Here is an 18,729-nt window from a genome sequence, read left to right as displayed (position 1 = left end):
TGATACCACGAATACGAGGATCCTTACGCAGGCTTTGCAGGATCAGGGAGGCCATGCAGCGTAGGTTTGCTGAGGCATTCGGTCCGGAGTCCTCTGGGTCACTAAGGACGACATGGTCCGCAGCCACCTCCTCCCAGCCACGTACAAGTCCATGTGTTTCTTGGGACTGATCCCTTAAAGACTGCTGCTGATGCTGAGTGCCAGGCTCCACCTCCATACTGACACAATCTTCCTCCTCCTCCTCCTCCTCTTCCTCCTCGTCCTCTTCCTGTGTGATCGGCGGGCACGCAGGAACACTGTCTGGATAAAGGGGGCCTTGAGAGCTAAGGAAGTCCTCCTCTTCCTGCCTCTGTTCTGCCTCAAGTGTCCTGTCCATTATTCCACGCAGCGTGTGCTCCAACAGGTGGACAAGGGGGACAGTGTCACTGATGCATGCACTGTCACTGCTCACCATCCTCGTGGCCTCCTCAAATGGTGACAGGACAGTGCATGCATCCCTGATCATGGCCCACTGGTGTGGGGAAAAAAAACCAAGCTCCCCTGACCCTGTCCTGGTGCCATAGTCGCACAGGTACTCATTGATGGTCCTCTGCTGCGTGTGCAGCCACTGCAGCATGGCCAACGTTGAGTTCCACCTGGTGGGCATGTCACAGATTAGGCGGTTCTTGGGCAGGTTAAACTCCTTTTGGAGGTCCGTCAGCCGAGCACTGGCATTATATGACCGGCGGAAATGCACACAGACTTTCCTGGCCTGCCTCAGGACATCCTGTAAGCCCGGGTACCTGCCCAAGAACCGCTGCACCACCAAGTTAAGGACGTGAGCCAAACAGGGCACATGGGTCATTTGTCCCTGTCGGAGGGCAGAGAGGAGGTTGGTGCCATTGTCGCAAACCACCATTCCTGCCTTAAGTTGGCGTGGCGTCAACCACCTCTGAACCTGCCCCTGCAGAGCTGACAGAACCTCTGCCCCAGTGTGGCTCCTGTCCCCCAAGCACACCAGCTCAAGCACCGCATGGCATCTTTTGGCCTGCGTACTTGCGTAGCCCCTTGAACGACTACGGAGCACCCCTGGTTCCGAGGAAGAGGCCATGGAGGAAGAAGAAGAGGAGGGGGTGGAGGAGAGAGGTGGGTCACAATCATTAGCATTTTGGAGGCGTGGTGGCGGAACAACCTCCAACACTACTGCACCTTGTCCTGCATCCTTCCCAGCTGCCAGCAGAGTCACCCAATGCGCCGTGAAACTTAGGTAACGTCCCTGTCCATGCCTGCTGGACCATGAGTCAGCGGTAATATGCACCTTACCGCTGACCGCCCTGTCCAGCGAGGCATGGACATTGCCTTCCACATGCTGGTAGAGAGCCGGAATTGCCTTCCGTGAGAAAAAGTGGCGTTTGGGTACCTGCCACTGAGGAACCGCACATTCCACAAACTCACGGAAGGGGGCAGAGTCTACCAACTGAAAAGGTAGCAGTTGAAGTGCTAGCAATTTTGCCAAGCTAGCATTCAACCGTTGGGCATGTGGATGGCTGGGAGCAAACTTCTTTCGGCGGTGCAGCAGCTGGGGCAGGGAAATTTGCCTGGTACAATCTGACGTCGGTGTACCAAAATCAGATTGCCCACAAGTACGTGGCTGTGACACACCTAATTCTACACCTTCATTCCTCTCAGTGCAGGTCTCAGAGAGGACTGAAGGTCTAGTGGGGTTGGAAATCTCAGCTGATGAGGAGCAAGCAGAGGTCCTCTTTGTTCTTTGGTGTGGGTCTTTTAGATACGCTTGCCAATGAACTGCATGGCAGGTCAACATATGTCTGGTCAAGCATGTGGTACCCAAGCGGGAGATGTTTTGGCCACGCGAGATACGCTTGAGACATATGTTGCAAATAGCAGCGGTGCGATCTGATGCACTCGTCTCAAAAAAGGCCCACACCAAAGAACTTTTTGAATAACGCGCAGAGACTGCAGCGCCCTGCACATGTGGAGCTTTGGGGTGTGATGCAGTCAATGTGCTGCCCTTAGGCTGGCCCCTGGAGGGCATCCTGCCTCGTTGGTGATGTGCCGCCTTCTCCTCCTCCTCCTCCTCCTCCTCTCTCCTATCAGGCACCCACGTTGAGTCAGTGACCTCATCATCCCCTCCCTCCTCATCACTGGAGCAAACCTGGCAGTATGCTGCAGCAGGGGGAGCATGACTGCCAGATTGCTGTCCTTCTTGGGCACCCCCTCTGTCCGTGCTCGTGTTACTGCCTTCATCGAGCTCAATATCATCATCAGAGCCTTCCAAACGCTGGGCATCCTCCTGGAGCATGTACCCAACACTGTGGTCAAACAGTTCGAGGGACTCCTCAGGAGGACACGGTGGGGCTAGGGAAGGAGTCACTGATGACATTGAGCCAAGGGAAGAGGCCGCTGCTTTGCCAGACAAAGTACCCTGGGCATGGGTGAGAGAGGATGAGGAGGATGAGGACGGCTTGGTCATCCACTCGACCAAGTCTTCCGCATGTTACGGCTCAACATGGCCAGCTGCCGAAAAAAAGGCCAAGCGTGTCCCATGGCCACGTGCTGATGAGGATGCACCGTCTCCACGACCAGCACTAGACACAGAGCCTGCTTGCCCTCTCTTATTGGCTTGTGACTGCCTGCCTCTCCTTCTTGGCCTTCCAGACATACTAATGGCCTGTAGCTGCACTAAGCTGGGATATATATATATATATATATATATATATATATATATATATATATATGTACTGATACTGCAGCTAGCAAAATCAACTGCCTGCCTGTAGTATGAGAACACCACCAACCTTCTACAGGTAGCTTTAGCTGAACACTGTGAGGTGGACGCACCCCACTAACTTGTAGGTTTAGCTGAACACTGTGAGCAGGGCGCACCCCACTAACTTGTAGGTTTAGCAGAACACTGTGAGCAGGACGCACTGCACTAACTGTAAATAGTCTAGCTGCCTGACTGTGGTACTAATAGGATCAAAAGAACACCAGCAATTTTCTTTAAAATACTGTAACAAGACAAGCCTGCCTGTCAGTAAGAAGATAACAGGAACGGATCTAGCTGAACACTGTGAGCAGGACGCACCCCACTAGCTTGTAGGTTTAGCTGAACACTGTGAGGTGGACGCACCCCACTAACTTGTAGGTTTAGCTGAACACTGTGAGCAGGACGCACCCCACTAACTTGTAGGTTTAGCAGAACACTGTGAGCAGGACGCACTGCACTAACTGTAAATAGTCTAGCTGCCTGACTGTGGTACTAATAGGATCAAAAGAACACCAGCAATTTTCTTCAGGTAGCTGTATTTACTGTAACAAGACAAGCCTGCCTGTCAGTAAGAAGATAACAGGAACGGATCTAGCTGAACACTGTGAGCAGGACGCACCCCACTAGCTTGTAGGTTTAGCTGAACACTGTGAGGTGGACGCACCCCACTAACTTGTAGGTTTAGCTGAACACTGTGAGCAGGACGCACCCCACTAACTTGTAGGTTTAGCAGAACACTGTGAGCAGGACGCACTGCACTAACTGTAAATAGTCTAGCTGCCTGACTGTGGTACTAATAGGATCAAAAGAACACCAGCAATTTTCTTCAGGTAGCTGTATTTACTGTAACAAGACAAGCCTGCCTGTCAGTAAGAAGATAACAGGAACGGATCTAGCTGAACACTGTGAGCAGGACGCACCCCACTAGCTTGTAGGTTTAGCTGAACACTGTGAGGTGGACGCACCCCACTAACTTGTAGGTTTAGCTGAACACTGTGAGCAGGACGCACCCCACTAACTTGTAGGTTTAGCAGAACACTGTGAGCAGGACGCACTGCACTAACTGTAAATAGTCTAGCTGCCTGACTGTGGTACTAATAGGATCAAAAGAACACCAGCAATTTTCTTCAGGTAGCTGTATTTACTGTAACAAGACAAGCCTGCCTGTCAGTAAGAAGATAACAGGAACGGATCTAGCTGAACACTGTGAGCAGGACGCACCCCACTAGCTTGTAGTTTTAGCTGAACACTGTGAGGTGGACGCACCCCACTAACTTGTAGGTTTAGCTGAACACTGTGAGCAGGATGCACCCCACTAACTTGTAGGTTTAGCAGAACACTGTGAGCAGGACGCACTGCACTAACTGTAAATAGTCTAGCTGCCTGACTGTGGTACTAATAGGATCAAAAGAACACCAGCAATTTTCTTCAGGTAGCTGTATTTACTGTAACAAGACAAGCCTGCCTGTCAGTAAGAAGATAATAGAAACGGATCTAGCTGAACACTGTGAGCAGGACGCACCCCACTAGCTTGTAGGTTTAGCTGAACACTGTGAGGTGGACGCACCCCACTAACTTGTAGGTTTAGCTGAACACTGTGAGCAGGACGCACCCCACTAACTTGTAGGTTTAGCAGAACACTGTGAGCAGGACGCACTGCACTAACTGTAAATAGTCTAGCTGCCTGACTGTGGTACTAATAGGATCAAAAGAACACCAGCAATTTTCTTCAGGTAGCTGTATTTACTGTAACAAGACAAGCCTGCCTGTCAGTAAGAAGATAACAGAAACGGATCTAGCTGAACACTGTGAGCAGGACGCACCCCACTAGCTTGTAGGTTTAGCTGAACACTGTGAGGTGGACGCACCCCACTAACTTGTAGGTTTAGCTGAACACTGTGAGCAGGACGCACCCCACTAACTTGTAGGTTTAGCAGAACACTGTGAGCAGGACGCACTGCACTAACTGTAAATAGTCTAGCTGCCTGACTGTGGTACTAATAGGATCAAAAGAACACCAGCAATTTTCTTCAGGTAGCTGTATTTACTGTAACAAGACAAGCCTGCCTGTTAGTAAGAAGATAACAGAAACGGATCTAGCTGAACACTGTGAGCAGGACGCACCCCACTAGCTTGTAGGTTTAGCTGAACACTGTGAGGTGGACGCACCCCACTAACTTGTAGGTTTAGCTGAACACTGTGAGCAGGACGCACCCCACTTACTTGTAGGTTTAGCAGAACACTGTGGGCAGGACGCACTGCACTAACTGTAAATAGTCTAGCTGCCTGACTGTGGTACTAATAGGATCAAAAGAACACCAGTAATTTTCTTTAAAATACTGTAACAAGACAAGCCTGCCTGTCAGTAAGAAGATAACAGGAACGGATCTAGCTGAACACTGTGAGCAGGACGCACTGCACTAAATGTAAATAGTCTAGCTGCCTGACTGTGGTACTAATAGGATCAAAAGAACATCAGTAATTTTCTTCAAAATACTGTAACAAGACAAGCCTGCCTGTCAGTAGGAATATAACAGGAACGGATCTAGCTGAACACTGTGAGCAGGACGCACTGCACTAAATGTAAATAGTCTAGAAGATAACAGGAACGGATCTAGCTAAACTGAATACAGTGTATATATATATATATATGCAACACCTGGGATGCATATATATACACAATACACTTTAAGTGCAGCTAACTGACTGACTGTCCTGCCTAATCTAGCTAACTCAAATGAAATGACACTGTCTCTCTCTCTCTCTAAGCACACCGGAACACACTGCACAGGGCCGCCGTGCAGGCGGCCTTATATAGTGTGGGGCGTGTACTAAATCCCCTGAGCCATAATTGGCCAAAGCCTCCTTGGCTTTGGCCAATTATGGCTCTCTGTTAAGGCGGCGCTGTGATTGGCCAAGCATGCGGGTCATAGTGCATGCTTGGCCAATCATCAGCAAGCAATGCACTGCAATGCCGCAGTGAATTATGGGCCGTGACGCGCCACACGAATTTGGCGCGAACGGCCCATATCGTTCGCAATTCGGCGAACGATCGAACAGCCGATGTTCGAGTCGAACATGGGTTCGACTCGAACACGAAGCTCATCCCTAATCATGACAACTCACTTTGCAAAAAATACCCAATCACATGTAAGGAAACTTAAATAAACAGGGTTTTTGCTTCGCTAAGATAATTAAAAATTCACTCTACTCCTCTAGCAAATCATGGTCACTGTGCATTATTTTTTGAAGTGCGTACATTTTTTAATAATGTATTCTTTTATCATTTATATTTACATGAAATCTAAAGACAACAGGGTATGAATCTATCAGAAAAAAAGTCTGTTAGATCTGCTGAGCAGCAGTAAAAACTCTTTGGGTTTACAAAAGTACATTATCGAAATTAATCCCTACCTAAAGTAAATCTATTTTAAATTTCCCAACATTTCATATTCCTGATATGTGTCTGCTGTACTATGTACTTGTATGAGAAAGTATCCTCTTCTCTTTGTATTTCTTCCTTTATGTGAAATACCTGGTGTTCCTGCCAGTCCCCTTGCTGTCCTATTTCAAATTGACCATGCCAGGGCATGGAAGCACATCCATCCCACCAGGGTTAGTTTTCTTCCTTGCATTCTACTTGAGAGCACAGCCTGCCTTTATTCCAATTGTCAGACCTGTGCTGACTTACCCCCCGAACAACTCTCCGCGTACATACGGTCGGATTTTCCGACTGGAAATGTTCGATGGGAGCTTGTTGTCGGAAACTCCAACCGTGTGTAGGCTCCATCGGACATTTTTCGTCGGCATTTCTGACAAACAAAATTTGAGATCTGGATCTCAAATTTTCCGACAACAAAATCCATTGTTGTAAATTCCGATCGTGTGTACACAATTCCGACGCACAAAGTTCCACGCATGCTCGGAATCAAGCAGAAGAGCCGCACTGGCTATTGAACTTCATTTTTCTCGGCTCGTCTTACCTGTTGTACGCCACCATGTTCTTGACGTTCGGAATTTCCGATAAGATTTGTGTGACCGTGTGTATGCAAGACAAGTTTGAGCCAACATCCGTCGGAAAAACATGGATTTTGTGCGGTCGTGTGTACGCGGCATAAGGCTTTATGTGCACTACAGCTCCTAAACTTACGTTTAGGAGCTATTGCCGTTTTTTTGTCAAAGCTACTAAACTCAACTCCATAAAAGCCTATGTGTCAATGTACATAAAGGCTTTTAGGATTGTTTAGGCGCTGCTGCAATTAGTTAGGGGAGGTTCAACCTCCCTCAGCCTCCCTCTCCTGAACGCGGTGGTGCAATTTTTCAGCAATTTTGCGCTTTCCCGCAGCCGCCAATCATAATAGGCTATGTGAATATGAAGTCTCCTGCTAACACTCCCCCCTGCAGGCTTCACCTCTACCTTTCCAAGCCCCTCTGCAGCTGAAAAATACAGTATACATGGCAGAGAGCCTGGATCTGTTAACCACTTGACCTCTGGAAGATTTACCCCCCTTCCTGACCAGGCCATTTTTGCAATATGGCACTGTATTACTTTAACTGACAATTGTGCAGTCATGCGATGCTGTACCCAATTTAAATTTATGTCCTTTTTCCCACAAATAGAGTTTCCTCTTGGTGGTATTTGATCCTCATTGCAGGGTTTTTATTTTGCGCTTCAAACAAAAAAAGACCAACAATTTTGAAAAAAAAACAATATTTTTTACTTTCTGCTATAAAACATATCCAATAAAAAAACTGAAAAAAAATCTAATTTCTTCATCAATTTAGGCCAATATGTCTTCTGCTACATATGTTTGGTAAAAAAAATCCTGATAAGCGTATATTGGTTGGTTTGTGCAAAAGTTATAGTGTCCCAAACACAAACTATGGGATATTTTGATTTACTTTTTAATTTTTACTAGTAATGGCAGCAATCAGTGACTTATAGCGGGACTGCGATATTGCGGTGGACAGTCTGACACTAACTGACACTTTTTGGTAAAAAAATAAAAAATATGCACTGTCATTGTACTAAAGACATTGGCTGGGAAGGGGTTAACATCAGGGGTAATCACAGGGTTAACTGTGTTCCTAGCCAGTATTTTTTTTTTTTTTTTTACAGTGTGGGAGGTGCTTTTACTAGGGGAAGGCATGGATCCATGTCTCTGCTTTGCAGGAACACAGGATCCATGCCTTCCCTACTTACAGAACAGCGATCTGCCTTGTTTACCTAGGCAGACCACTGTTCTGCCTCTGTGCTGGATGATCCACGGGTGCTGCCAGACATCGAGTCTGCGCTACCCGCAGATCAACTCCTGCATGCACGCCCCTAACCCGGAAGTGTTGGATCACCTTCTAGGTACTTGATCCAGTGCAGCAGTGCCACATTGCGCCGTATATTTAAATTGTACAGTCGGCAAGTGGTTAACATGGATTATATTTGTACTTTAGGTAGGACATTGTTTTAGGTAAAACTGCATTTTGTATAGTTATGCTTTAAGTTACCCCATGGCATTTCCCTAAATTCTTATATACGCCTATCTATGCTCTTGCCAGATTGACATTGTGTTGGCTTTCCATAGGTCATAAGAATGGAGAACAGAATAATTGAGGAGCCAGCTGGGTCCTTTCTGACTGCAAATTGTGGAGCTTACAGTGGTCTGGATAGGTAAGTATAAAACTTTTTCTGGATAGGTAAGTATAAAACTTTTAAGGTGAGTGAGGAATGTTCGGGAGGTACCCTATAAGATATAGTATAACTTCTTGGCCTTCTGGCTAAGATCAAGTGTTGTATCTGTTCTTATCAGTTACCAAGCGTTGACGCTGTGCTACTGTCCCTGATCTACTGCGGTAGGTTAGGGGTGGCAGTGGCTATGCAAATCCACTTGGTGTAATGGTAACCTGGACGGTTAGTATTGGGGAAAGCCGAAACCGAACTGCTCGATGAACTGAGGGCTGTTAATAGGTCTCCTCTAGAGAAAGCCGGAAGGGTTACCTCCTGATGGGGATGGAGAGGCACTGGGTCTGGCCAAAGGCCGGGTCCCGAAAAAAGCCCGTGGTGTATGTGTCCCTGGAGCGGCAGTCCAGGGGTGCCCCAGTTCTCACCGTGACTGGGGGCTCACTTTGGGTTTTGCTGGCACCTAGGTCACTGCACCATACACTCTTTTTTTGCACCTGCCTCTTGGGCCGGGCCTTTTGGCTAGAACCAGAGGAATTTTTATTCCTGGATGGAAGGCCGGCCATTTTATCACACAATGGCACCAATTGCACTTTCTCCACTTCCCTTTCCCCCACCTTTACAGGCATACCCCTTTGTGTGTATGTTGTTTGTTTGTATGTCACTTTATGTCTTTTTTGTTGTTAGTGGGTTTGTACACTTCACGTTTGATTAAAGGTCCTCGGGCCTGCCCTGAACGTCTTGAGAGGGGGTGGACATGACCTTCTGGCTTGGTTAGCCCTCTCCCATTGGGTCTCCCTTCGGGGGAGCCCCACCTAGTACTTGGGGTGGTCTGTTTCAGCAGACCTCCCATAGAAGGGGGTCCGTCTGGTTTCGGCCAGATGGACCATGTGAAAGTACCCTAGTCCCTGTCTGGAGCCTAACACCCCGGGGGATCAAGGCAAAGTTCCCTTCTCTTCGGAAGAGGACCATATGTACACCCTGTGCACTCTTTGTGCTCACTTCTTGGTGTGCACTTTTTTTGCACCGGGTGGAGTTTTTGGAGTGTGTTCACACACCATGGGCTTTTAAAATAAATAAATAAAATAAAATAAGATATAGTATAGCTATATGTTTCAAAATGTACTGGAAGCCAAAACACTGGGACAACAATTTGTTTTGGGGGCTGAAATAGTATTTACAGTATTCTGTTAAATCCAATGAAACAAGTGATAATAATGGTGCTTAATTTATCACTTGTTACATAGGGACTTATTACACTGCATGCTCACAAATATTGGTGTGAAAGTGGCTGGGTGCCCCTTTAACAGCATGTCACTTGAATATGGTATCAAGGAGATTTATAGTTTTCTATATATTAAAAAGGAAAAGAACAGATATCTAGTACACTGGGGAATCAGTGCAAAACATTTAAATATCTCACTCCCTCCCCATAAAAAAGATACTCTAGTTTAGTTCCGTTGTTTTTAATTCACTTCCACTAAACCTGAGTTCAAAGGTTCCTAGTCTCTGCTCTCAGCATACATTTATAAGTCACGATTGATAAATGATAGGTCGGTGGTCCCGTTGGACCAATGCTACCCCTGATGAGTCAGCACTTGACCGAGACGGCTGTCTCAGCCAACGTCTTACTCGAATGTGGGTCTTTCAGCCCACAAAATAATGCAATTAAGGTATTGTTGTTTATCAAACTTCGAGATTCCCTTATTACCTCTACCTTACCTGCTTCACTCTTTCTCTTGTGTCCTTTTCTTGTCCCCTGTCTTCTTTCCCCTTCCCCCTGGTCCGCGGGATGTCTGACTGGAAATTTATATAGGAAAAACCCCCTGTCCCCATGACCCTTAATTGGCTTACTCTGAATGTTCAGGGTATGAATTCCCCCCAGAAAAGGGTCAAGATCTTTAAATACCTAAAACAACAAAAAATAGATATCGCTTGTTTGCAAGAAACGCATTTTTCTACTACCTCTTGCCCTAAATACTTTGCGGCACACTACCCACAGGTATTTCTGGCTAATGCATCTACTAAACACAGAGGTGTTCTGATTGCCATAAGTAAAACGGTTCCATTTATTTGCAGTAAGCAGATAGCAGACCCAAATGGCAGATATTTAATTTTGCAAGGCACGATTCAGGATAATGAGATAACAATCATGTCCTATTATGCTCCGAATACTAACCCAGGGCCCTTTCTTACCCACATCTGCTCTCTGTTGCGATCCCACCAAAAAGGAACCCTCCTGGTGGCAGGAGATTCTAATGTTATGTTGAAGCCCTCTCTTGACAAGTACCCACCGGATCATAAACCCCCCTCTGCGGCCGCCAAATCCTTTTTACAGTCCCTACAGAATTCTGATCTAATAGATATATGGCGGGAACTCCATCCCCTAAGCAGGGATTATACCCATTATTCCCATCCTCACCACTTTCATTCTAGGATCGACCATATGTTTGTCCTCCGCAAACATCTTCCCTTAATAAAATCAATTTCTATCCTTGCCGCCCCATGGTCAGATCATGACCCCATCCTAACAGTTTGTCATTCTTTATTAAGTAAGTCACAATTCTCCCCATGGGTGATGAATGACTCTCTTCTATCCCACAAAGAGATTTTTGCTGACATTCATGATGCTTCAGCTGAATATTTTAGAATTAACACAGGATCAGTACCATCCCCAGTAACACTGTGGGAAGCATATAAAGCTGTCCTCAGAGGGCACGTTATCCGTATAGCGTCTAGACGTAAAAAAGAGAGAGCAAAGGCTCGACAAGAGCTTGAATTAAAATTAGAGGCCGCGACCAAGATCTTCAAACAAAAACCTACTCCTACTAATCGCAAACTCTTAGATAAGAGATTTAGACCTGTGCTTAACTGATGAAGCAGAGCGGACCCTTCGTTGGGCCCAACAGAAGTGGTATATTAAAGCGAATAAACCTAATGCAATGCTAGCTAATAGATTACGCACCTTTGCCCCGAAATTTACTCCTATTACTCTTCGCACCCGCCACAACTCCCTAACCGGTAATCCCCAGCGAATCCTGGAGGAATTCAGACATCGCCTCACTAAACTTTATTCGGAACCGGATCACCTTTCAACCCAAGGCCTAGATACCTTTCTCAAGAACTTATCTTTACCCTCCTTGTCTGAAACTCATACATCCTTGATGGACCGAGATATACAGGTCTCAGAAGTCCTCCAATGTATTAAGGAGCTGAAGGTGGGCAAGAAACCTGGCCCAGACGGCTTCACGGCACTTTATTACCGGAAAATGGCAGATGCCATTGCTCCGCATTTGACAAAGATGTATAATTCAGTCAAGGATGGTTGTCACTTCACATCCAATCAACTGACCACCAACATTGTCATGATACCTAAGCCAGATAAAGACCATTCATCTTGGGCTAACTTCCGGCCCATATCACTCATTAACATTGACATGAAAATTTTAACAAAGATCCTGGCCACTCGCCTTAATTCCTTTCTTCCACGCCTAATAAAAAAAGAGCAAGTGGGATTTGTTCCAAGGAGACAGGCAGGGGACGCAATAAGACGCCTTCTCCAAATACAACACATGGTTCATAACAGATCCCTAGAAACTATGTACTTATCATTGGACATCAACAAAGCCTTTGATACACTGTCCTGGCCATACCTGATCCAAACACTAAAGCACTTTGGTTTTGGCACCTCTTTTATGGGCTGGGTTTCAGCCATCTATAATTCCCCTCAAGCCAAAGTGAAGTACTATGGGTTTGAATCATACACCTTCCCAATCAGAAGGGGCACTCGCCAGGGATGCTCACTCTCTCCATTGTTATTCATTTTAGCATTAGAACCCCTAGCGGAAGCCATTAGATCCCATCCTGATATAACTGGCGTGGATATAGCAGGTACCCCGCATAAACTGTCCATGTTCGCGGATGACATTTTATTGACTATCACTAAACCGAGAATCACCCTCCCTAATCTGCTAGCCCTTCTGGAAACCTTTGCCACCTTCTCGGGTCCTTCGGTCAACCCCGCTAAATCCAAAGCAATGTCGATAAATCTCTCACCATCTGAATTAGAATCCCTACAGTCACACTTTTCTTTCCAATGGCTGAATTCTTTACTTTATCTTGGTATTCGACTTACTCCAAAGTATTCAGGTTTATACCAAGCTAATTTTCCCCCATTATTTAGAAAACTCACTAACATGCTCTCCTCGTGGTCCGCTCTCCTGTTGTCCTGGTTCGGTAGGATTACTACCGTTCGCATGTCCTACCTCCCAAAACGGCTTTACTACTTCAGGGTTCTCCCGGTCCAGGTCCCCTCCCATATCCTCCATATACACCAGCGCAAGATTATGCAGTTTATTTGGGGCTCCAAGAAACCTAGGATTAAAAAGCAGGTACTATTTGCTCATAAAATTAATGGAGGTTTATCAGTACCCAACCTACAAGCTTATTACACAGCGGCAGCCATAGCTCCATTATCCCATCTCCATGAGAAATCTCAGATGCCATTATGGGCTACTATGGCTATGGTAGACTCTCACCCGATACCCTTAGCCTCTCTTCCATGGCTCCCCCAAGAACATCGTCCTAGTGCTATGGGCCCTTGTTTGGCCCATTCACTACGGTTATGGGATTCAGTCAAATACTCTGCAGGTTTAATCTCCCCACACCTTCCCCTACTTTCCCTTCTTCACTGCCCATTGTTCCCACCGGGGCACGATAACCCGCAGCAATTCCAGTGGTGGACTGAGCAAGGCTTTGTGGATCTCCACTCTATGCTTTCCCCAACTAGGATCACAACATTTGCAGCCTTACGCTCCTCACATGACATCCCCCTAAGAGAACATTTTAGATTACATGCAAATACGACATTTCATACTAACCCTTATAAAATCTCATGACGCCCCTAATACACTAACTCCCTTTGAACATCTTTGCAGATCACGACCCCAGTCCCCAGGTTTGATTTCATTAATTTACGCAGCCATTATTGGCTCCACAAAACCGCCCATAAGAGCATATCATCTCCAGTGGGAAGCAGAGCTGGGTAAAAAGGTAGACCCGGAGGACTGGCAGGCCATGACTATTTCATTATCCAAGTGCTCCAAGAATGTTTTGTTCTTGGAAAATGCATACAAAATTCTTTATAGATGGTACTACACCCCAACCAGAATAGCAAGGTTTATCCCATCATATTCCCCTTTATGTTTTCGAGGGTGTTCACATGAGGGCACGATGGCACATATTTGGTGGAAGTGTCCTAAGGTATGCAGACTGTGGGTCAGAGTGTATGCACTCCTTCGAAATCTCTTCAACACTACTATAAAGAGGGACCCCCTTTGAGGCCCTTTTGGGGAAACCAATCACTGAACTGTTGTGACCAGAGCATCAATTAGCATCCCATATACTTACTGCAACTAAACTAACTATTGCAAAATCATGGAAAACTCCAGCCCTAAGTTTTGAAGCAGTTAAAAGCCGCATTAATGATACCATGGTTAACGAAAAACTTACGGCAGTATTATCAGATACACATGACAAATTTCTCCGAATATGGCAACCATGGGTAAATTATGCCCACCCCTCCAGATTCGACTCGGCACTACTCTCCTTGTAATGAATTCACAGGCTCCCCATCCCGCGGACCTCTTCCCCTCCCCCCCTCTTCCCCACCCCCCCCATCTCTCCTCTCCCCCCACTCTTTCTTCTCTACTTCTCTCTTCTCTTTCTTTTTCTTAATCACTAAGTCAGTTCCTCATTACTCCCTTTTTCCACCTTCATTTTCGGCTACTTTTTATATTTTTATATTTTTTTTAATCCGCAGGTTTACCACTGACGGAGATAATGTATAGGCTGACAACTGTTTACGAACATATTTTGCCTCTTTAGTGCTTTATGTATTGTTACATGGTCATATGATATGATTCCAGTTTTCATTTCCTTTTATTTTTTGTATTAAGACTATGTAAACATGTTTTCGCATTATGTTCATTTATATGTTTCTCCCGTTGTACTATTAATGCTCTTTATGTTCAATAAAAACTATTGTACAAAAAAAAAAGATACTCTAAAATATGCATGAAAGCCTGTCCTCTCTAAATACTAAAACATGGCAACACACTTAATTAGCAGAAAAAAATGTAAGTGCATCCTAATAAATCTGACTATAAATTTTATGTAAAAATGATTGATATAGGGTAACTATGTTCAATACTTCCTAATTATCCAATCCATCTATCTTGCCAAGGCACAATAGGGGAAAATCTGATTTCACCCAGTTCCTGCTATAAATATAAATAAAAATACATCTATCATTCATGTAATCCATAAAGTCCATAACTATTTACAAGGCAGCCGACATTAAAAGAAAGGTCCCAAGCAATGGATAATAAGAACACTATTCCTTCATAATTCATGCTGCATTGGAGCTCCCATTTTTACCAAAGACAGGCTTGATAAATCATAATGATGGAATCCTTAATTGCAACTTCATATTTCAATTGCCTTAATAAATAAGGTAGAAACAATACTGCAACTTAAATTGCTGTGTTTGGCCTCAATACATCCACTACTGAATTTCATATTGCAGGGTTATCTGTGTAAAGGCATGCATACACAGATCCATGATTCTAACTGCAAATGGATGGCTAAAATCCACAATTAATCAATGCAGTGATAATGTCTTGCTGTAGATACCATTAGTTAACCAGTCATAAACTGGTTTTCTAGCTGTCCTTGGAAACCTTGTGGTGGGCTGCGGCTATATGAGATGCAGTGGCTCTGGGAAGGGGAAGTCAACCTGGTATTGATGGAAAGGTACAGCATCCAATAAAATTGTAGAGAATACAACATGTGGTTGGGTTAGTGTGATTGTGTAGCACTACCCCCCCCTAAGGGATGCTGGATTTTTGGGTCTTCCCTTACTCACGCAGCCAGGCCACAGGAATTTTGCAACATTCGCACAGACTTCAAGAACCAGTCCAGGTTATTTTGTTTTTTGGTTTATTATGGGATGCACTTGGATAGGGATGGGAAGCCTTGGGGTGCCCAGAGCTGTGAAACTTGAATACAAACTTGAGGACTTGATACTGTCTCTGGCTGCTAGGAATTAACTTCACTATGCTGTCTTCCATAGGATTGTTGGTTTAGCTGACTCAATAACAAAAAGTCCCAACAGTTGAATGCAGTTGCTGCTCTGTAAGGTAATGCCGATGCACCCAGCTGATTTTGGAACCAAACTAGAGGTGTAGGATGGCTTTAATGGCTGTGAACTATCTAAAAGCTGTCTCCTGGTTATGGGCTAGCAGAATATTGCACCTTGCTGTCCCTTCATTGTCCAAGTTTGGGCTGTGAAGAATGAAAGATACTCATTCAGTCCCTCTTTGGTTAATACCGAAGTCCAGATGGCTGCTGCACAGGCTTCTCCTGACTCTCAGGGAAGCTCCAGCTAAGACTAGCTAAGGCTGGAAAGGGGTGTGAGTCTTCAGCTCTCTCTCTCTCTTCCACTATCTTCTACCCTCTGCCCAGGGGTCCCCTCCAGGTAACAGGAGCCTAGACTCTGCTCCCTCACTGCCAGGCCCCAGAAATGCCTTCTGGGCCTTACCTACCCAGGGATTGGGAGAGACTCCATAATTATTCAGGCTTAGTCTCTGTTCCTTGTAAAAAAAAAACCCAAAGGTTAACGCTGCGCTAGAAATAAAGCAAAATATATTGAAAATAAATAAAAAAAGGGTCCGGCACCAAAAAGTCTAATACAAAAATTCCAATGCAATGTGCTGAATAAAGGTGCAGTGCTAAAATAATAAAAATTGATGAAAGTATGAATAGTATCAAAGAAAAGTAATGGTGAAAAAACTCTCAAACGGGCCGGATCTCCCCAGATCACAGCTCATTTCCGGACTGTGCGCTCCGCTCCACCCAATAGTGATCCTCGCTCAGCGCAGATAACGGTCTTTGCATCCGAGTGTACCCGCAGTCCGTACCCATTCCGTCCCGATTCTCTCTCCCCACTCTCAGCCCAGTGCCATCTTAAGAGCATTATAGGCCCCCGGGCAATATAGTGCACTGGGGCCCTGTTTACTCAATCACGCACGATTGCCCATCAAATGCAGCCTTTACAGTGTCCATGAATGCAGCCTCACTGTACCCACCATTGCAGCCTCACTGTCCCATCATTGCAGTCTCACTGTGCCCCTGAATGCAGCCTCACTGTGCCCACCATTGCAGCCTCACTGTGCCCCTGAATGCAGCCTCACTGTGCCCACCATTGCAGCCTCACTTTGCCCATGAATGCAGCCTCACTGTGCCCACCATTGCAGCTTCACTGTGCCCACCATTGCACCCTCACTGTGCCCACCATTACAGCCTCACTGTGGCCGTGAATGCAGCCTCACTGTGCCCACCATTGCAGCCTCACTGTGCCCATGAATGCAGCCTCACTGTGCCCACTATTGCAGCCTCACTGTGCCCACCATTGCAGCCTTACTATGCCCGTGAATGCAGCCTCACTGTGCCCACCATTGCAGCTTCACTGTGCCCACCATTGCACCCTCACTGTGCCCACCATTACAGCCTCACTGTGCCCATGAATGCAGTCTTACTGTGCCCACAATTGCACCCTCACTGTGCCCATTAATGCGGCATCACTGTGCCAATTAATACAGACTCACCATCACCTGGTAACACACACACAGCGGGCATCTCCTCCTGTTTATCACGGAGCTGGCTGGGTCTGTGTTCGGCGGCCGTGCTGTAACAAGGTTCCGCCCCCCTAGACCGGCTTGTGTGATAGGCGGAACACTGATTCAATCTACTATTACATGAGTCGGTCTAGGGGGGGGCGGGACCTTGTTACAGCACGGCAGCCGAACACAGACCCAGCCAGCTCTGTGATACACAGCAGGAGGAGAGAGGGAAAGAGCGGAGAGCTGCAGCCGCAACTCAAAGTGGCCCCAGGGCAGGCGGCCTACCAGGGAATTTCCTGGTATCCCGGTAGGCCAGTCCGGCCCTGGCTGGGGTCGCTGGGCAGATGGGGCCCCCCCAAGCAAGTCACATAGGAAAGAACAAGGAGAGGCTGAGAGTTCCAGAACTAAGTTCCAGATGCCAGGAGGAAGTAACAGAGACCCAGCCCTTGGAGCTCTGAACTCTACAACCCACACAATTAACTACAGCTCTTCTGACTACAGTGGAGCAAAAACTAACTTTGTCAACTCTGTACACTGAGGGTGCTACAGCTGTACACCAGAGAACTATGGGAGCAGAGGGCTTCAGGAAAGCTTGAGTCAGGTGAACAAGTTGACCAGATAAACTATTCACTGCACCTTATGAGGCACTGCCACTAAAGACAATTGTATTGTGTTAATGGAGTAAGAGAAACAAGAGTACAGAGACCACACTAACACTTGAGAAGACACATGCCATGATTAGAATTTGCAGTCAAGACAGGGAACCGAAACTGACAGTTATAACTGCACTGTCACTCTCATGCACTAAGTTTTTTGCCCAAGTTGATAGTACCATTACATACCTTCCTGAAATAGTAGTGTTGTTAAATGTTAGTTTCAATTACTAATTAGCGACCACAGCTGTCTTTCCAGTTGAACTTCAGGCTAACATCTAACTATGCAGACGAATATAGTATATAAAATAGCATCAGTATTACCAGCCAAGAATTTGTATTTCTATACATTCATTTCTGAGATTTACTTTATCTTTGCCGAACAGCACAGCCAGGTGGATGACATCTACAGTAAAGCCATCTCCTTATCCCCAGCTGTTGAATGGACAGTGAATGAGAAGCAGCAGGCACATGAAGATATTTTCTAGCTCACTCTGCTCTCATACTATCAGCAGTGTCCCTATCAGCATATTTACATTCAGCACACCTGTTTGGTTATCAGCCCAAGGCCCCTTTCACACAGGCACCATCCTGTTCGATCAGGAGGAGATCCATGAATCCTGCTGTATCTTATCAGAACGTGACGGATGACACTTTTGTGACATTTGTGCCTGTTTACTTTTTCTCTGCTTTTAAAAACCGGAGATTTTCATACCCATTTGGATCCTGTGGGCGGACGAATGAAAACAGACTTGAGTATTCCTACATTAGACTACCTCCAATTCATCATGTTTTGGTCAGAAAAAAACAGAGAGTCACACAGACCTTTTCAATTTTTTACTGGACTTGGAAGGAGTCAGATATAAATTGATACGTGTCTGGTTACATCTGCCTGCCCATGACTTATCTTGCGCTTTGGATCAAGAAAACCCTATTTTTAAGGTTTTCTGG

The 18,729-nt window shown here is 45.9% G+C and overlaps 1 pseudogene; it reads left to right on the top strand.

Annotated features, from left to right (window-relative positions):
- Positions 1-8,522: 8,522 nt before the first annotated feature.
- On the top strand, positions 8,523-8,653 carry LOC141111508 (U2 spliceosomal RNA; annotated as a pseudogene).
- Positions 8,654-18,729: the final 10,076 nt, after the last annotated feature.

The sequence above is a fragment of the Aquarana catesbeiana genome, linkage group LG10 (genome assembly GCF_042186555.1).
Source record: "Aquarana catesbeiana isolate 2022-GZ linkage group LG10, ASM4218655v1, whole genome shotgun sequence".
Taxonomy (NCBI): Eukaryota; Metazoa; Chordata; class Amphibia; order Anura; family Ranidae; genus Aquarana; species Aquarana catesbeiana.
The sequence above is the reverse complement of the archived record's forward strand: the minus strand, read 5'-3'. Positions and strand labels throughout refer to the sequence as shown.